The sequence below is a fragment of the Gopherus flavomarginatus genome, chromosome 3 (genome assembly GCF_025201925.1).
Source record: "Gopherus flavomarginatus isolate rGopFla2 chromosome 3, rGopFla2.mat.asm, whole genome shotgun sequence".
Lineage (NCBI taxonomy): Eukaryota > Metazoa > Chordata > Testudines > Testudinidae > Gopherus > Gopherus flavomarginatus.
The window spans coordinates 66,518,100-66,538,904 of NC_066619.1; the positions used below are offsets into that span (position 1 = coordinate 66,518,100).

Below are 20,805 nucleotides of genomic sequence, written 5' to 3' on the forward strand. Positions count from 1 at the left end.
CGGGGTGGGGCAGGGGCGGGAGAGGGCAGGGCAGGGGGCAGATGGGGGTCGAGCACTGGCAAGAGCAGAAGTCTGCACCTATGCCCCAAAGAGACACAGGAGACTGAATCTCCAACCGGCCTTCTTGTAATTGTATCCCTTTGCAAATATACAGAACAGAGAGAGACTCCATCTTTATCCTTCAACATAGGAAACAATAAAAAACAACTGATTTGATCTCTGTGGTGGATCCTGGCCAGGCCAGAAGGAGACTGTGAGTGAGAGAAATCAAAGACTGTATCTTGCTATGGTAAGTTGTAGGCTTTTTAGATGTGTGTTTTCACTTTTATTTGCTTGTAACCATCTCTACCTTTATCTCTTTTGATTGGCGTCGCCTAATCCATTCTGTTTTGTTCATAAACTTGTTTTTGCTTTCATTATAAATCTTCAGCGCTGTGTAAGTTCAGTAAAATGTGTATTTCTAGAGAGCTAACAGGTTGGGGTATTTTACTGTCTCTGCAAAGGAAGAGAACCTAACACTTTCTCTGTGAGGGTCCAGTGTGAGGGACTGATCTCTGCAGTAGGATGATTTTGGGGTGAATTTGGGACTGGAAGGGTATTAAGGTCGGCCTACAAGGAGTAACCAGGTTGCACAAAGCCAGGGTGAGGCTCTGAACCAAGGCTGCCCAGCCACAGGAACCCTTTACTGCCCTGGGTGAACCCCGAAACATCACAGTGTGCCTGTACAAATAACAAAAACTATGCGGAGGGTGTACATTAGGAAGTCAGGAAATGCAAAAATTCCCTGCAGGAATATTAATTCCAACATGTTGCACTATGAAATATTTTCTATTCCTATTTCCCATAATAAATGAATACCCTGATATAGTACTGTATATATTGTTGAATGAAGCTGTCATTGAAGTCCAGTGACGGATGTGACTTCCCAGTTAGTGGAATTCAAGGTCTACATTTTCAGCTATAGAGACCTAACTAGCTCATATGCTGACTACCGTAGTCATGTAACTGGGACCATGAAAGTGGACCTTTAAACCAGCAAATGGGTTGGCCCATGTGGTTCTGACTGTATGATTGGGACCTTAGGGATCACTATTCTAAGTACTGTAGTGGCAGTTGAGAATAAATTGAGGTGCTTATGCTAACAGTTCTCATGTTTTAACTTTGGGAATCCAGAGGCAGGGCATTCTCAAGGAACAGCCTTTAGTTCTGAAACTTGTTTTTCCTATTGGCCGGGCCAAGCCCAAGTTTGTTAATCTCTCCAGGACACAGAATAAAGTACATTGGTTTACTCTGGCTTTTGCCCAAGTATAGTGATGATACATTGAGCCAATGTTTGAAAGACTTCATTTCAGCTAATATCAGTAGGTTTTTCTGAGTATATTTGTATATGTGCCTGTAGACATTCATGGGATCATTTTACGTTGTAAAATAAAATAAATTCTCGTATCAAATTTAAAATAATTGTACTGTGATTGACAGCTACTTCTTTTTATCCTGACACCATTCTCAACTCAGAACCATTGAGCCTATACAATTATACAGTCCATAAGAACATGATAAAAGCATATGCTGTATTATATTCTTTGTTACATGTTGGAAATTAATTGCATTTCAATGCATATATTGCTGTAAATTCTTATACAGGACAAAATTCACTCCTGGGGTAACTCCACTGACTTCAGTGAGCTCAGGAATGAGTTTGGCTCAGAAAAATCTATCAAATTGTTAAAATGGTGCCAAAGATAAAGTTAAGCTAACACATGATCTCCCAGCTGTTTCTCTGGTGTAATTGTTTTTGAGGTGTTTGGTGTGGCTGCACCTAAAGTACTTAATGCTTCTGTGTATTCTTGTGGTTATTGATGGTGGTGAAGGAGAGCTGCTAGAGGGCAAGGCAGCAGATGCGCTGAGTAGCTAGTACTTACAGCTTGCCATAATGAAAATTGATATATTCTGTTCAATGTGTGAAGACTGTCACCCCAACCTGACATGTCAGCATTATCATTGCAAACATTTTGTTACCTGTCACAAGCGATTCTGTTCCCGCCTTGAGGCACTTCTAAACTTGGTATCATCCATATTTACATGAGTTTGTTCCTTTTACTTGCACAAAAATGTCCACTTTAAACATCTTGAACTATAGAAGGGCATTACACCCGCAGAGATTATCCATGGAAATTACAGAAAAGAAAAAAGAAACCTTTGGAATTACAGTGAGTCATTTCAACCATCCTGAATTCATTTGCAATGACAAATTGTCATATCTTATCAACTATTCCTCAGACTAGTCTCTCTCTCTCGCTCGCTCGCTCTCTTTCTGTAAGAACTAATTTTGGAGTATTACTACATTTGGAATGAAAGTGATGTAAATGATTTCTAATATAGGAAGATATTCTTACAAATATGATGGTACTTGAAAAAGCATGTAAAAATTGCCAGCTACTGTTAGCACAGGGAAGCCATTACAGCATGAAATTAATTCAAAGAATGCTTCTCTAGGGCATGTCAGAAGAATCTTTTTGCTAGTATCTTCACATTGCTTATTAGAATAAGGATGACTCCGAATGCTTCTGCATCGGTGCTGGATTGACTCATTCACCTCTTAACAATGTTTAACTATGTCAACATGGTCTCATTATCATAACCTTGAATTTCGAATAGTGTGCATAAGGTAAAGTGTAAGAGTGCACCTTGCAGGGAAGACTATACAGGTTTGTTTTTAATAAGTAGAACTTCTGGCTGATGCAGTGCAAAAGGATTTAGAAAAACAAGGAATGAGGGGAGTGAAAACAAAGATCCCACCCAATGACTGATCTGAGGTAGCTCCGCACATTACCAGTGCAGTGTTATAAAGTTTAATCTTGACAAGAGATACATTGGCTAGTAAAGCAGCATTATTGACAGTAGAGGAAGAATTGATTTTTCTTGAACAGTTGATATTTGCCTTGATGTGTAAAATACAGGTCAGAACAATTTTAATCATCTTTAAATAGAGTCTCACACCTTCTTTATACCTGGTTTGTCATCTACCCACTCCGTGTCATACTGTGTGCAAGATTCTGATCTCATATTCTCTGGTGTAAATCTATAGAAGCTGTATTGTTATGCCAGTATAAATCCACTGCACTCAATGGATTTATCCCAGGTTTACAGCAATGTAGCTGAGCTCAGACTTTTGGCACATTTGAAAAGAACAGTTCATCTTATTTACTCAGAACCTGTTTCTTTTAGAAATGCTGATTTTGCAGAGCAGGGAGCAGGTGGACCAACAACTCAGGCAGACATGAAACACAAGTGTAATCACATCAATCAGCAGTAGTGGTAGATTTCAGTCACACAGCTGTGTAAGTGGCCAGAGGGAAAAATGGTATTCATTTTCTGACTGCCTCCTTCAGCGTGTTGTTAATGGAAACTAAACTTTCTCTTAAAACTTGAAGGCTTGCTTGTAAGCATCTGGCATTGGCCACTGCAGAATACTGGGCTAGATGGACCTTTGGTCTGACCCAGTATGGACATTATATGATGTTCATTAACAATTTGAGCATCTTGTATGTCACCATTACACTAATGGGAAGAAACAAAAGAACATGACTACTGTTAGCATTTGAGGGTACCCAATGCATTGGGCCAAAGTGGGTTTTAATCCTGTTAGTTGTGCTTATTCAGCTGGTAAAGTACAAATTGTTCTCTTCCAGTGCAGCTTTCCTAGGAAAGTTCTGTTCTGCTTATGATGGACCCAACATCGCACCTGTCTGGTTTTGACTGGCATACAACCCACAGGAAACAGTTCAACAACAATGTGTGGATGAAGGAAACGAAGAAGTTAGGGCTGGAAAAGACCTGTTAGGTCACCCACTCTATTCCCCTGTTAGTGCAGCATTGATCCTTGCACTGCCTCTTTCTAGTGCTTTATCTAGTTTTAAATGTCCTAAGCAAAGAGGCTTCCACTACTGAATCCTGAGCTTACTTAATACCATGCAGTGAGGTCCACAGCTAAGCCAACTGCTTCCTCAGGGATGAACAGTCTCCAGTTTGTTTTAACAGCTAACATAAAGAGCTGCACAATGGAAGCTATTTTAGTGCACAACAAGAAGTAGTTTTTATTGGTAGTTAAAAAACAGAAGCTATGTTACACATCCTTAAGCACCATCTACTAGCACCTTATCTACTAACTATTAACTATTTACATATTCAGTAACAAAAAACAACATTAACTCAGAGTTAAAGTTGCTTGGTGGTATGTCATACCTTTGCAGAACATTGAGTTGAGCCAAACTCAAACTTCTGAAAAGTAGGAAATGCCAAGGCAACCTTAACTCTGTTCTCTTTCAGAAATGCCTCAATATCCCCATATCTTTACTATGACAACCCTCTAGTTGTTGACATGTACAAGCTCTTCTCATTTTTCAACCCATTCACTCACCCACAGGATTCCATCTAGCACTATTAAAGGACAAAAAGAGTGAAAAGAGGGTTGTCCATGCCACCTTTCCTCTGTTCCCCTGGATCTGACAGAAGGGGAGATAATATATAGACATAGAGCTATTTCATAGCAATCTGGACAAAGAAATGTATTCTGAGCCCTCCTTCAAACTCCAAGCCCTCTTGGACTGCTTATTATCTGGGAGTCAGCTAGGGGTGCTATTTGAAGTGACGCCTCTTCTGCTTCTCTAATGGAGCATATTGAAGGAGAGGAAGTTAATGAGAGAACTTTTCCCTTTGACCTCTATGCTAATCTGCTCTAAGGTGTTGACACCAGTTTCCTGGAGGGAATCTGTTTCCTTTCAGTGAAAGTGCTAAGAGATCCCTCTACTTTGGCCTCTGAACTGCACTAACCAAGTCTTTCCAGAGATTCCTGGGCAAACATCAAGCAAAGGAGGGTAGCTATCTGTGTTGTAGTGCTGACAGGCACTGCTGCTACTTTATGTCCCTGAATTCTATCCATGATGGGAACCCTCATTGGCATACAGCAGCTGCTAATGTGCCTGTACTCCAGGTTAGTGGAGCACCACATGTCCATATGTTAACTGAATGTTCTTGCCCTTAGATGGTGTAATATAGCGCAGCACATGGCATCAGTCTATGTCAATTTGTTCTCTTGTCAGTTATAAGGAACATTTTCCAAGACCCAAACATGCAACTTCCTTTTCTGATCTATTCTACCCAAGCTGAAGAATGATGTCGAACAGCACACAGGAACTATGCACGTCACTATGCCTGAATCCATTTGTTTTTCTACCTTAAAGGAGAAGAAAATGGGTTAGGTTTCTGTAAATTTGTGTATAGACTGTGCATTTGAAAAGGGGAACCTATTTACAGTATTTTCATTAGCAAGGAGTGCATATGGCATGGTCACCCTTAAATGAAAGAAACTGATTGATCTTTAACTCCTTGCATACCTTTTCAAGGTTCTCTCAGTGCTTTCAGAGGCACACCAATATAGCATATGAATATGGAAAAGTATATTCATAGTGCCAGGACCTGAGCTTGGTGTAAATTGGTGTAGCTCCATTGACTTCAAATCAGTGAGGAGGATCTGACTCTGTGGAGTTTTGCTGCCTTCATGAATGTACAGTATATTGAGATGAGGATTAAAAGGACCTGCAAATTCATTTCTAAACCTATGCTTCTCACTAATGGCTACCTTTCCTTTCAAAGGAGCACAGAGCACAAAGGGCCAGATTCTTAAACCTGAATGTAGCCCCTGTGTGCCATGTAGATGGTGTTGGGGGGGTGCATAATGCCCAACTGAGAGTTTCCCTGTATGTTAGTGGAGCTACCTGCTGGTGCAGCTGTGCTGCTCCTGAGTCTTCTGCCTCTGCCTGCCCCTTCTCACAGGAGAGGGGGCATGTCAGAGATGGAGAGGGAGTCTGGTAGAGCTTTGCTGTATTGCAGAATGCTCCTCTGGGAAGAGTCCTGGGAGCAGCTCTTGGTACTGTTATTACATATTAAAAAAAAGCGAGTGGAGGCACTTATGGCATTAAAAATAGTTCAGCGCATTGTTTAACAAGTTGTATAGAATGAGATTACAGTGCTGGCAAGTTACCAGCTCCTGCACACATGGTACTAGGATGGACTATAAGGATCAGCAGCTATTAAAAGGACTGTGCAGTGAGCCTGGTGCTCTTGGTGCTTATAGCCAACTCAGTCACTTATTTGAACACTGAAACGTCTCTGAGGCTGAGTAAGCTGGTGCTGATCTCATGCCTCTGTTTTACATTGCAGCTTACAACGTGGCAGCTTGTATAGTTTTCAGGCACATGTCCCCTTCGGGAGAGGATAGCAACCATATGGTTAAGTTTGGACCTGATAACAGAGTAGTGGAACTGTCTCTTTATGCAGTTTTTGGAAGTACTCTGCCCTATGGTTGCCAGAGTACTCAATGGACCTCAGAGAGGACAGTGAGCTGGTAGAGCTTGCCAGAGAGCACTGGGAAGATGATGATGAAGAAAGTGACCGCAGACTAGAAGAAGTTGATGAGGACTTTTCAGATGAAGGAGATCCTTCTTTTGATTGTTGTCTTGGCAGTAGATGCTCTTCCAAACTCTCCTTCTTGTCTGTCTGGGTCATAGCTGTCTTCCGTGGCACTACTGTTTGAGTGCCAGCCATTCTAGCAGCAACAGAGGTTTGGGTTCCAGATGCTACCATTACAACACTGGTTTGCGTGACAGTATTAGAGAGAGTCACTGTGGGCTTCTCTTTCCATGGTTCAGTTTGAGTAGACATGCTGTTCACCTCCTTTGGTTCCACTATGGCCTCCTGACTTCCAAACCACTCCTCTGCACCAGTGTAAGAAGGACCCAAGTTATAGGATTTGCTTCCTTCAGTGTTGTTAGCCAAATCTGTTTTTTTCAGTGGTTTCTTGGGGGTGCTTGACAGTCTGGCCAACTCTGCTCTCAAGAGGTTTCCCATAGTGGAGTCTTTAGGTGATTTTGTTCCATTGGCCAGGTGATCAAATATTCCACTGCTCCAGCAGCTGGATGGCAGCTTAGGGCTGATCGGTTTTGACTGTGCATAAAGGATCCTGAACTCCAGGTCAAAGTGTTCAGCCACTTGGCCTGACAGCAGCAACAAGTTACTGCTATTCAATTTCCTATCAGTCCACATGAAGCTGTAGGAGCCTGTCGTCACTCTAATGCCATCAATAAATATGAACTTCTCATGGACTTTCCCAGCAGCCTTTGGAGGTGTCTGAGCTGTGGCTGGCTCCCTCAGAATCAGGGAGACAATCCTTCCCCGGTCTCCTGGGCTGAGTGGAGTTTTGGCACAGGAGAGAATCTGCCTGATATTAGCTAACTCACTAGCACCTACACAGGAAACATTTCCTTTTGACTGTAGACAGAAACATGTTGTTTCTGCAAACTGTACTCACGTCATGCTGCAGAACCATTCCCCCATATTGCACCAGTTGTATTTTGCCACCTTTTGCTTGTCTGGTGGTAATTTAAAAACATATTAACACTTATTGCCATGTTAATTAGATGATACTGGCAAGACCAAGAAAATGTCAATAGTTATTGAATAGTGACTATAAATAAACTAATCATGGTAATTGGATTTGTCAGCTGACATGGAAAACAAATAACTTTATGGATGCTTTAAAGGTAAGATTAACCTATTGCAAAACGTTTTTCTAATCAACCTAATGGATGCAAGCTCGGCTGGTGGTAACAATCATAAAGGGGGAAAAATTGTCCTGGAGAGTAGAATGATCTGCTTAACCATTTCTTTCAAAAATAAGGTGAGATCCTTGAACAACCAGTATCTTTCCAGAGAACACAAGTTAAAGAGTAAAACACTAATTAGAACAGAGCAATATGAAAGCAAGAGAGAGACACACAGATCACCACTTCCCCAGACACTACAGAGGCATTAGAATGAAGAATTGGGAATATTCTCTGGACCTCTTCCAAGTAGTTTGTTTTATCCTGGGAGACTTATGAGAAAGCAATAAGAAGGGACAAAAGGTAGGAGTAGTCTTCTCAATGCCCAGAGGGTGTGACTAACAGCAGTAACAACAGCAGTACAGAGCACTTTCCTGAGACACAATGCAACCTCCCCACACCATCTGGTTTGTAGGAGGAATGGACATATAGGGCAGCATTTTCATCCCTCAGCACCTGATCAGCTGTGCTGGTGAGTGGAAGGATGGTCTTGTGATTAAGGGCCCAAGTCCTGATCCTCAGGGATCAGATCCTGAATATTTAATGACTAAGACAACTATTTAGTCATGGGTATCTTTAGTAAAAGTCATGGACAGGGCATGGGCAATAAATAAAAGTTCACGGCCCCTGACCTGTCCATGACTTATACTAAAAATACTTGTAATAAAATCTTGAGGGGAGAGGGTGCTGGAAGGCTGTGGGAGGCTGCTGCTGAGGAGGGTGTCGAGGGAGGTGCTGAAAGTGGGGCCTGCCTGGGGCCTGTGGGCACCAGCTGCCCGGGGCCACGGATCAGGACTGCTCCGCCTGGGAACTGCTGCCCAGGGCCATGTACTGCAGCTGCTGCTGCTCTGGCCGGTTGGCCAGGGACTGGGGCTGTGGATCCCAGCCGTGGACCACTGTCCCGACCACAGCTGCTCCAGCCAGGGACTGCTGCTCCAGACCGTGGCTGCTCCAGCAGGCTTCCACGGGACCACTGCTTGGGGCCACGGACTGTGTCTGTTCTGGCTGCCCTGGGACTGCTGCTGGGGGCCGCTGGAACAGCGGCTGGTGTTGCTGTTCTGGGGGCTGATCCAGCTGTGGCTGGTGTGGCTGTCCTGGGGGCCAGCTGCTTGGGCAGCTGTGGGGTCAACCACCCTGGCTCCTGCAGAAGTCACAGAGGTCACGGAAAGTCACAGAATCCGTGACTTCCACAATCTCCATGACAGATACTGAGTCCTACTAATGACGCATTGTCAATCCACCTCTGGATAAAGACAATGCATGCACTATTCATAAGAACACTAATTTATTTAACAGCTCAGTCCAAAAGCACTGGGCTACCATGCCCTACAGGTGAAAGAGATTAGGGCCATTACACTACACATTTTCTCCAAATGCTGTATTACATGACATTTCAGAAGAATAGCCAGAATAGTAAGAGGTGAACAAGGTAAAGTTAAGGCAAAGGCACAAAGAGGCTTATCGTCTCAGTCCCCAGTGTCTTCACCCTTTGAGTCCTTATCATCTTTCACCTTATCTTAGCTGCTTAGCTTTAAAGCAGAAAGCTGATCACCAAAATACATTACATGCTTTTTATTGTGAAATACAACATGTGGTTTAGTACAGCTCATCCTGTCAGAAAAGGCTGCTTGAAGAACCACTGCCACATTGGCAAAAGCAAAGCTTTAACAAGCCCTTGACTCTAATAGGATCATATGATGTGAATCGAAGAAATGCAGGGACACAAGGCCCCACCTGAAGGAAGTCATCATTTTATGGGTATCTTTGTGGATGCACAGCAAATTTCTATAGGGCTCCAAAAAAGCTAAGCTGCTGTGTTAATTTTTTCTTTGTTTACATTAATTATTAATTAATTACGAAGACATTTGAGATCAAGCCTGCTTCTATGGAAGTCAGTGAGAGTTCTGGTATTCATTTTAATGACAGCTGGATTAGGCCTTATACTTCTGTTTCTCATCTAAGCACCTGAAATAAAATCCCTTATCCTATTGTGTTGCACCCATTTGTAGTATCACACTAATAGAGTTTGCATTTACAAGCACAGGATGGAAACTATTATTTAAGGAGCAAAGCAAAGCAGATAGATCAGGGCCAGATGTCTGGTCCTAACTGTGTTTGCCCTCTATTAGCAGATTGAGAATTTGGAAGAACATAAGGGTCCTTTATACCAAAGTAAATATCCTTAAATCAGACTATAATAAACAGAGAACTCCTGAAATCCAAGGGTATATCCACACAGCATGTAGCATCGAATTCAAGAGTATAGATCGAAGGACTTGGGTTTGCAGAGTTCGGACTACTGTGCTAAAAATAGCTGCCTAGGTAGGGGAGTGGGCTTCAGAGCCTGAGCTCCAGCCCTAGTCACAACATCTACACAGCTATTTTTAGCGCAAGAGCCTCAGACTGTTGACCCTGGCTCTGAGACTTACTGCCGCTTGCTGTGTAGACATACCCTAAGTGGTAAAGGCCTGTGTTTATGGAACTTTAGGTCAAGATTTTCAAATATGACTAGTGATTTTGGAAGCCTTAATTTTTAAGGGCCCAACTTAAGAAACATTAAAAGGGCCTGGTGTTCAGAAAGGGCTGAGCATCCACCCTTTGAAAATCTTCTGAAGTTGGGTACCCAAAATCATTAATCACATTTGAAAATCTTGGCATAAGACCTTTGAAACACTGTGCAGGTGTGTATTATTTACTATGAAGTGATGGTAGCTTCTTTATGATAAAGTTGCACATGTTAATCTACTGTAAGGTAGACTTTGATCCCACCTGAAATGCCAAAGAAAAAGAGAAATCCTCCTGCTTTCATAGAATATTAGAGTTGGGAGAGACCTCAGGAGGTCATCTAGTCCAACCTCCTGCTCAAGCAGGACCAACACCACTAAATCATCCCAGCCAGGGCTTTGTCAAGCTGGGCCTTAAAAACCTCTAAGGATGGAGATTCCACCACCTCCGTAGGTAACCCATTCCAGCGCTTCACCACCCTTCTAGTGAAATAGTGTTTCCTAATATCCAACCTAGACCTCCCCCACCGCAACTTGAGACAGTTGCTTATTGTTCTATCATCTGCCACCACTAAGAACAGCCTAGCTCCATCCTCTTTGGGATCCCTCTTCAGGTAGTTGAAGGCTGCTATCAAATCCCCCCTTATTCTTCTCTTCTGCAGATTAAATATCCCCAGTTCCCTCAGCCTCTCCTCATAAGTCATGTGCCCCAGCCCTCTAATAATTTTCATTGCCTTCCACTGGTTTCTCTCCAAATTGTTCACATCCCTTCTGTAGTGGGGGGGACCAAAACTGGACATAGTACTCCAGGTGTGGCTTCACCACTGCTGAATAGAGGGGAATAATCACTTCCCTAAATCTGCTGGTAGTGCTCCTACTAATACAGCCCAATATGCCATTGGCCTTGTCAACAAGGGCACGCTGCTGACTCATATCTAGCTTCTCATCCACTGTAATCCCCAGGTCCTTTTCTGCATAACTGTTGCTTAGCCAGTTTGTCCCCAACCTGTAGCGGTGCATGGGATTCTTCCTTCCTATGTGCAGGACTCTGCACTTGTCCTTGTTGAACCTCATCAGATTTCTTTTAGCCCAATCCTCCAATTTGTCTAGGTCACTCTGGATCCTATCCCTACCCTCCAGTCTATCTAACTCTCCCCCCATCTTAGTGTCATCTGCGAACCTGCTGAGGATGCAATTCATCCCATCATCCAGATTAATAAAGGCTTTGGTTTGAAATTTTCACTGACCAGTACAACATATTATAAATTTGTTGATTGAACTCAGTACTTTTTAAATGTCTTCCTATGAGAGGCATATTATATAACAAAAACCTTAATTCTCATTTTATTGCCATGATGAATAATGCATTTCTGTTTACTTGATAAAAATAATATGCTTGTGTTTTACATGAGTAATGTAAGATTCTTAACTATGCTCATCCTTGCTTTTTCAAATGCTTGGTTTTGGAAATGAAATGATAGGTAAATATATTAAAACTGACTTTTGGACCAATGTTTTTTGGTTATAGAATTGCAGTGGCATTTTGGTAGAATACTGCATTATGTATTTTGTCAGTGGGGCAGTGGTTGTTTAACTGTGGAATCTGGGTAGGAAAGAAGCTAAGTTTCCTGAAGCAGAATCTCTCTACTTTACATGTCCTGCCATAAAAATTTTGACCCTTCAAAAGAGAGAAAGAGAGTAACAATGTTCGGTCATTGCCAATTCTGTATCATACTGTGGAGTTTCACACAGGAGTACTACAGCAATGTTCAGTAGATCAAAATTCACATGAAAATAAATTAATTTCTTCATAGACTCATGGAAATATTGCTCTGATTTACTGACCTACCGAAAAATGTAGAAATGCTCTAGTAGCTTGTGAGTTGTCTGTCTGTCACAGAGTAAATCTCTCAGGTTACTCATATCCCTGCTCTTAAGAGCCTGGAAAACAGTTTTAGGAAACAACTGCCTCTCAAAGGTGTCCCTGCTCAAGTATCACAGGACCCATCACTGGTGTCCAAGTTGAGGGCACTTGGTGATCTAGGGAGTCCAGCTACTTACAGCAGTAGCCATGCCATCTGCCGCAGAAACATTTATAAAAACTATAAGACTGTTGTGGCAGGACAGAGCATTGTCTGTCTCTGATTTATTTCAAGCTGAACGGGTGATAGGCAGCACATTCTTGCATCTGAGGATACATTGAATCAGATAATAAGTACAACTCTTCTTTTATTCCTTGACACCTTCACAACTGCCAACAAATCCGTATATGAATATGAGGGTAGTGTTACAAAAATGTTACTAGGATAATTAAGTGAATTGAACCAGGTTTGATACAGAAAACACAGCTAAATAATACCTCTTATGAGGTGCTCAAATGGGCTTGTTATCTTAACTCTTCATATAAAGCCTGATTTTCAGAAGTACTGAGCTTCTGCAGCTCTCATTGACTTCAACTGGTAATTGTGGGTGCGCAACACTTCTACAAATCGGGGCGTTCTCAAATATGCTGGCAACTAGGAACTTCAGAAGTATCCTCATACTATATACCATGGGAACTCAGTCTTCATAATGGTAAGAGGGACCTATCTGTCTATCCAGCAGCCTATCCAACTGTCTAAGCTTTTATTCTGTGCCTCTCACCATAGTGTTTAGGGCCTCAGCTATAGGTTTGATTAGAACTCAGATGCTCAGCCTATTAAAAGCACAGGCCCCACTTGAGCTAATGAGGTTTCTTTTAGCACTGCAGTGTGGCTGGGCTTTGAAGGACTAAATTTTTAATTGGTAAATATAGATTTCATCATACATTCATAATGCAATGAAAAATATTTCCGTCAATAAAAAATAGCAGATAGGCAAAATAAGAAAAATACTGCTTATAGTTTGATTTAAGGATATTTACTTTGTATATTTTGACATGTGATGTTGGCAATTTGTGTTTTAACAGTTATAGGGCATTAACTGTTTGAATCTCAATGGCTACTATCATTAAATAATTAGTGCCTGTACCCCTATAATTTCCTGCTACTAAAAATTTAATTGATAAAAATTGGAAAAAAATGTTTACAAATAAACATCAATATTATCCACTGAAACGATAAAAAAATTGAATTCTGCCAAGTTTAAGACATGACACATAGTAGAGTGGGTCTAATTCCACCCAGTAGGCACCAGTAGTGCACTATCTAATCCATTGCACAATATATACATTTTTTTCACATATGCAGGAGAACTCTCATTTGCTTCCTAGAGTGCATTTATTCTCTGCTCCATACCCTTTGGAAATTCCAGTATATTTTTTGTAGTATATAATGTAAACACACAATAGCGTTACATCATCCTTCTGCTATGAAAACTGACGTTTCAATTTTGAACATTTCATGTGCTAGAAATGTCCAATACATATAAAGTAACCTTTCATGCCTCCTCCTTTAGTGGATTTCAAACAGAGAAATAGTAATTTGAGTCAATTCTTGCTGTGACTTCCTTATTTCCTTTCTCTGGATCTTGTAGCTTTTAACTAAATCAGCTTTTCCTAATACTACTTCCAAATTCATAGCATGACAAACTTGGGATAAAAAATTTATAGAGCTTATCACATCTTTAGTCTTGAAGAATTCCATTAGTAAATACTCTATAGTACTCAGATCTTGACATTTGACATTCTAGTTATATCTGTAAGCATAATTTCAAGAGTTTTCCATACATGGAAATTGTAAATTCAGTGAAAACCACTATAATCCCAGATCATTTAATTTTGGGGCTCTGCAGTTCTTTTATGTACCAGGTTGCACTCACAATCTGATTTTGTAGAAATATTGACAAAGACCATAGGCCACTGCCTGTGTTTTACAGACTCTCCAAATGAAGAAACGTAAGTAAAGAAAAAGATAAGTAAAACTAATTGAAACAAACAAATACCTCCCCCTAAAGAAAAAAACAAAACAAAACAAAACAAAACAAAACAAAACACACAAAGCCCTGCAGCACTGTTAGGGGAAAAAATGGTCTGAAATGCACCAAGGACTTGATCTAACATCCACTGAAAGTCAATGGAAGACTCTCATTGCCTTCAGGAGCATAGACCTTTGCAAAGCAATGAAGCCAATTATTATACATCAGTGTTTTATCTGAAGGGTCTTTCAAAATGAAACTCTTTAACAAGATAATTGTAGACAGCTGGTCCATGTGCTGTAGTGATGACAGAGCCAGCATTTTCTAAAATCTTCTGCATGTTTACAGCTTTAAGCAAAAGGACATATCGGCAATTCAGTTTGTACATAATAGACAGACTATGCAAAATACAAAGCTTGAATTCTGCATTGTTGTAGAAATGGTCAATGTCACCAGAGCTATTGACTTCTCCCACCTGGCTTGCAGACATTAGGAGAGGAATAACATATGTACCTTAATTGTAAAATGTGGGCTTAATGAACACACAGGCATTATGTTACATCAAATATAACAATAGACATGATGGTAAGCTACTTAAGAACATGTCACAATGTTTTGTTTGGAAAAGATTTGCCTTTGGCAGTGTTAAGAGGAAGAATGTAGACATAAAGTTTCCAGTTCAACACTAAACATAAAATATTGGGCATGTATATTTACGTTTATTTTCCATAGCTGTGTCAATATTTTTGTTCAAAGTATGTCGGATTTTGTGCCTCAGAGAATTCTGAAAATTCTCACAGAGAAAGCATTCTGTGACTTATTTATTTGACTTTGATTTAACTTTTTTTTTGTATTTTTTCAGAAGAGTTCCACTGAAGCATTTCTTGTGGATCAAGACAATACAGTAGCTTCCTGAGTTGTTGTGCTAAAAAATAATGAAGTGAAGTAAGTCACTAAATAAATGTGCAAGTGAAACAAACTTAACCTGTGGTTAGACGTCCTCAGTTCAGTAACCTTGGGGTTTTGCAGAATTAGAGCCTAATCCTGCACACACTTGTGCATATGAATAAAGTTACTCATGTATATAAGAACTGAAGTTTCCTTACTGTCCACCACAGATTCTGGAAATTTCTGAAAATACAGAGGACCCAATCCTTCTCCTATTGATAAAACTTCCATTATCTTCTAGGGGAGCAGCATGATCCAAAGGACAGGCTCCTGGACTAATAGACAAAAGACCTGGTTCTTTTCCTTGTTTTGAATGTCACTCTTTTTAAAGGTTGGACAAATCATTTTGGCTAAAAACTACAAGTGGCCACTGATTTGTGGTGGCTCAGTTTTTGGGTGCCCAACTTATGATACCTGAGGCACATTTGAGGCATCCTGGTCAGCAGACACATCTGAAAATGTTAACCCTAACTGCTCTCTCCTTCCGTTTCTCCATCTACAAAATGAGAATAGTAGTGCTATCTGCCTTGGTAAAGTGACTGGGATCCTGGAAGAGAGAACAGACCCCAGATCACCTCTTGTCAAATAAATAATCCCTTGGAGCATCTTTCCAATGGTTAGTTCTCTCATGTGTGCCTAGAAAGTAGGTCAGTCCTTAAAATAAATTGAAAATCCTAAACCACTGCTCCCATTAAGGCATGTTATAGAAAACTCCTAAATCATAATAGACTAGCTCATGCCTTTTAGCCTATATGTGAAGCCTCACTGCCCAAGTCATTGGAGTTATTGTAGAGAGTTCTCTGAAAATATCCGCTCAGTGTGCAGCAGCAGTCAAAAAAGCTAATAGAATGTTGGGAATCATTAAGAAAGGTATGGTAATAAGACAGAAAATATCATATTGCCTCTTTATAAATTCATGGTACTCCCACATCTTGAATACTACATGCAGATTTGGTTGCCCCCTCTCAAAAAAGATATATTACAATTGGAAAGATATGAAGAAGGGCAACAAAAATGATTAGGTGTATGGAACAGCTTCCATATGAAGAGAGATTAATAAGATTGGGATTTCATCTTGGAAAAGAGACGACTAAGGGGGGATATGATAGAGGTCCATAAAACCATGACTAGTGTGGAGAGAGTAAATAAGGAAGTATTATTTACTTCTCATAACACAAGAACTAGGGGTCACCAAATGAAATTACTAGGCCGCAGGTTTAAAACAAACAAAAGAAAGTATTTCTTCATACAATGCACAGTCAACTTGTGGAACTCTTTTCCAGAGGATGTTTTGAAGGCAAAGTCTATAACGGGGTTCAAAAAAGAACTAGATAGATTCATGGAGGATAGGTCCATCAATGGCTATTAGTCAGGATGGGCAGGGATTGAGTCCCTAGTCTCTGTTTGCCAGAAGCTGGCAATGGGCAACAGAGAATGGATCACTTGATGATTACTTGTTCTGTTCATTCCTTCTGGGGCATCTGGCATTGGCCACTGTTGGAAGACAGAATACTGGGCTAGATGGACCTTTGTTCTGACCCAGTATAGCCGTTCTTACTTTCTTATGTTACTGCTGTGAGCTCTTTCCCTCAGAGCAGAATAGCTGGGTGAGGTCTCTGGTAGGGATGGGGAGAGCTTATGCTACTACAGCCCTTTATGAAATGCAGCCTGCTGGTCCTATGCTGCAGATTGGTGTTGGCTGGTGTGACTGGGCCAAGGAACCTCCCCACTCCATCCCCTTTGGGGTGCCATGTACCCACCCAGGGGGAAGAAACATACCACTCTCTGCAACCCCCCCTATATCTTATGTGGGCTGTGTGAAGTGGGGCGGGAAGGGCTTCTTGAACCCTTCCCATCTAAATCCGCTCAAGCCAACAGGAGCCTTTTCATTAGCTTCAGTGGTCTTTGGCTTAGGACCCTACCATGTAACCTTATAAAGGCCAGAAAGAATCGGACCCAATGTGATGGGAACAAGAATTGTCCAATTATGGTGCCCTTTCCCCACAAAAGCCTGTTCCCCTGTACTGTCTACAAACTGTTGGGCAATTCTTAATCCCAAGAACATTTTCTGACATATAAATTAAAGCACCCTTTTTATAACAGTTGTATAACAGAGTATGTGTTTTCCATAGGGATAGACTTAAACAATTATTGCATTCATAAATTAAATTGATATTTTGAAAGGTTAACAAAAAAAGCTGCTTTGCTGTCTGTAATCAATATAAAAAGGATTTCAAGTAATTAAGAACTCTGATATGGGCATTTCTTCTCTGCTGCCTATTAGAAAGAATATGCGCAAGTAGCCATAAACATGAGATATAGATGAAATAGGTCTGGCTCTTATTATCTACAACAGTATTTGTGGGAGTTCATGGAAGGCTTCTCAGGATCAGGTTGCAAATGAGTTTGAAAAAATATGAATAAATATTGCAATGATTTCACACTTATTGGAGAAAAAAGAGAGAGAGACTAACACCACATCATGTGTTCAGTGTCTGAAAGATATAATTAGACTTCAGTTACGCTATCATAGGTCATACATGGTCTCAACTATGTTTAGGGTGCAATGGATTTAATTGCTTTAATAGATAATTAAACTAAAGCTAGATTTACATTTTGTATTGTTTATGATATGGGATCAAACCAAAACTTTATTTTATATAGTCATACAACAGAAAGCAGAAAAAGAGAGACAGAAAGAGGAAAAAAAGTATATTTAAATATAGCCTTTGGATGTTTGCAAATTTGTTTCCTATTAGTAATTATTTAACAATCATTTTATGCAAATAAATATCATCCTATTGGTTACTGGTAAACTATGTTTACAGAACATTTTTCCTATTCATATAACCACTGTTATCACAAGCCAGAGACCTGGGTTCAATCCCCTCCTCCACTACAGACTTCTTCTGTGATCTTGAGCTCTCTCTCTCTGTGCTTCAGTTCCCTAGCTGTCAAACAGTATTTCCCTATCTCAGAGCCGTGTTGTGAGGGTAAATACTGTTATGCTGAGAGGTCCTGGTGACTGCTTTCATCACAGATCTCTGAAACTGGATGTGAATGTACTCATTTAGGTGCTAACTTCCTCTGTTCCTGGGGGTGCTCAATCCCCGATTAAGGGTGCTCATCCCAGGCTCCGCCCCCACTCCAACCCTTCCCTCAAGTCCCCACCCCTGCCCTACCTCTTACCACTGTCCCACCTCTTCCTTCCCCTGCTCCTCCCCTTTACCCCCAGCGCCTCCTGCACACCACTGCACAGCTGATTGCGGTGGGCAGGAGGTGCTGGGAGGGACGGGGAGACACTGATCAGTGTGGCTGCTGGCAGGTGGGAGGCACTGGGGAGGAGGGGCACGTGCTGATCCGTGGTGCTGCCAGTGAGTGCTGAGCACCCACTATTTTTTTTCCGTGGGTGCTTCTGCCCCAGAGCACCCATGGAGTCAGTGCTTATAAACGCACCCTTCTATTAACATAACTGTCAAGATGAATTAATCAGAAGCCCCTCATTTAAGACAAAACATGAGTTTAGACTGAATGGGTGGAGGAGTTTAGCTGAATATTGTTTTGGGTGGGTGTGTGCGTGTGTGTGTGTGTGCGTAAAGGCAGAACAGACAAAAACTGGGAGAGACTGAGAGCATACAAACAATCTAACAGAGCAGCTGAAAGCATGGTGTCTGTCCCTGGGAAAAATGTGGGGAGTGTTTTTTGGGTCAGAGGTGCAGGCTGAAGAGTACTCTTGGTGCTGTGAGAAAAAGCAGCTGTTTCCTGCTGTTGGATTCCTTCTGAGTTCAGAGACAGAGGACTTGGTGCATGTACATATGCATGTAAATAAACAAATTAGCAAAGAAATACTTGACTACCACTAGTTGCTACTCCCAACTGGAATATCCCCAGCTCCCCAAACTGTGACTAGCCGCTGGGGATGAAAAGGAGGAAACAATACATTAAACATTGTAAGTTGCTCAGATACTGCAATACCATATATATATACCTAAGATCGATTGTGATTGATCACCTTAGTAACATGGCATAGGTTTTGCTTTCTGAGTGGTTGAGTGCCACTGTCATAAACAGGGGAGGGTATGATCAATTTAAATTCTTTCAGAGAAAGGAAAAGAGTAATTTATGGAGTTAGGAAGATCTAGGCTGGCCAGGTTTGGAATGTTTGCACATTGTAAATCTTTTGCTTTCTAGGCTACTCATATCAAATCTTGTGTAAGACATCTCCCCTGGAAAAAAATGGGCTATTGTAACACCATAGACTGAGGAAAGATTTAAAATTAATTTTATCTCTTTACATTCACACCAAGCAATGATGTATGGTGTTTTCTTGCACAGTCCAGCTTCAAAGGATACCACTAGATCCTTGTCTGGTTTCTTTAATTGCCCTTATGCCAGGACTTTGGGCACAGACTTTGCACAGAGGGTACTGTCTCATACACTTGACCATCTTGATTAACAATATAGGGCATTTATTGAATATACTGGTCTCCAGTTTTCTGGCATCTGTTACTATTTCCTCTAGTCATTGTTACAAACAAGTTAGTAAATGTAGTAAGGGGATGTAGATGTACAGTCATAGATGGGTTGGGGTATGGCCAGATCTCTATTCATCATGGAACAGTCCTGTGGAATCTGATAAAAGCTGATAACTTTGTTGTAGGGTTGTTGGGTTTTTTAAACTATCAAATTTAATAGAAAATTATATTCCTGTAATAGAAATCTATAGGATGGTTTTATCACCAAAGAAAAGGACAACATCCTTTATTAAGTGATATAGGTTTTAGAGTACTTTCTATAGGAACCTATTCAATTTCTATAGCGATCAAGTCAAAAGAGTTCTATATAACAAACTTCTAGGGAATCTAGCATCTGACTGTCTTTGGGAAATACTGCAAAACTTTCCTCTTCAAAAGAACATTTACACCATTGCAAAAATGACACTCAAAATGCATCCACTTCACCCATCAAAACACCCCCTCCAAATAACCTCCAAATCCCTGTGACATACCAGGGTATAATCCAGACTAATTAGTAGCTATGTCACCCATGCCCTCTAACCTGGGGTGCTCTTTACAATGCTTTGCTGCTGTAGCCTCCAGCCTGGACTGCTCACAAACAGCCTCCAGCATACAAGTCACTCCCAGCTATGTCTGTACGTGTGCTGCAGAAGCCAGCCACACCTTGGCTCCTACCAGCCATGGTTATACTGCAGGGTGACCCCAACACATGTCCAGTCTTAGTTTTCCCCCAAGAAATGTATGTACTGTACTGCCCAGCTCTCTCTGCCATATAATACAAGTTTATATAAAGTCTATTATCTCTTTAATAGAAATAATATGTGCACAACTTGCCACCACAAATGGAGTTTCACAAATACTACAATTTAAACACACTGGATTAGATAAAACAGTAAAACCAGTTTATTAACTACAAAGAGAGAGATTTTAAGTGAATACAAGTAATGAGACATAATAGTCAGAAATGGTTACTAGAAACTACAGTTAAAACGCTGCTGGTGCCTAACTTAATCAATAGCATATTCAAGCAAAGTTTCTCACCATATGCTTTCAGCAGTTTTACTGACCAAACTCTCTAGGTCAGGACCCCTTCTCCCAGAATTCAATGAAGGCTTTCTTTGTTTCTTCAGGTGCAGAGAATCGATGGGGGTCGGGGGTGTCTCTTGGGGTGTGTGTGCCTGAAGTTTTTCTAGTTTCAGTCCCCCCTTTGAAAGAAGCTTTCAGGTGGGTACCAAAAGACAAGAGATTTACATGAAAGGATGTTCCCTGATGCTTTTTTCT

The 20,805-nt window shown here is 41.0% G+C and overlaps 1 pseudogene; it reads right to left on the reverse strand.

Moving 5' to 3' along the window:
• Nucleotides 1-6,059: 6,059 nt before the first annotated feature.
• On the reverse strand, nt 6,060-15,238 carry LOC127047294 (protein FAM83D-like; annotated as a pseudogene).
• Between the last annotated feature and the right edge of the window lie 5,567 nt (nt 15,239-20,805).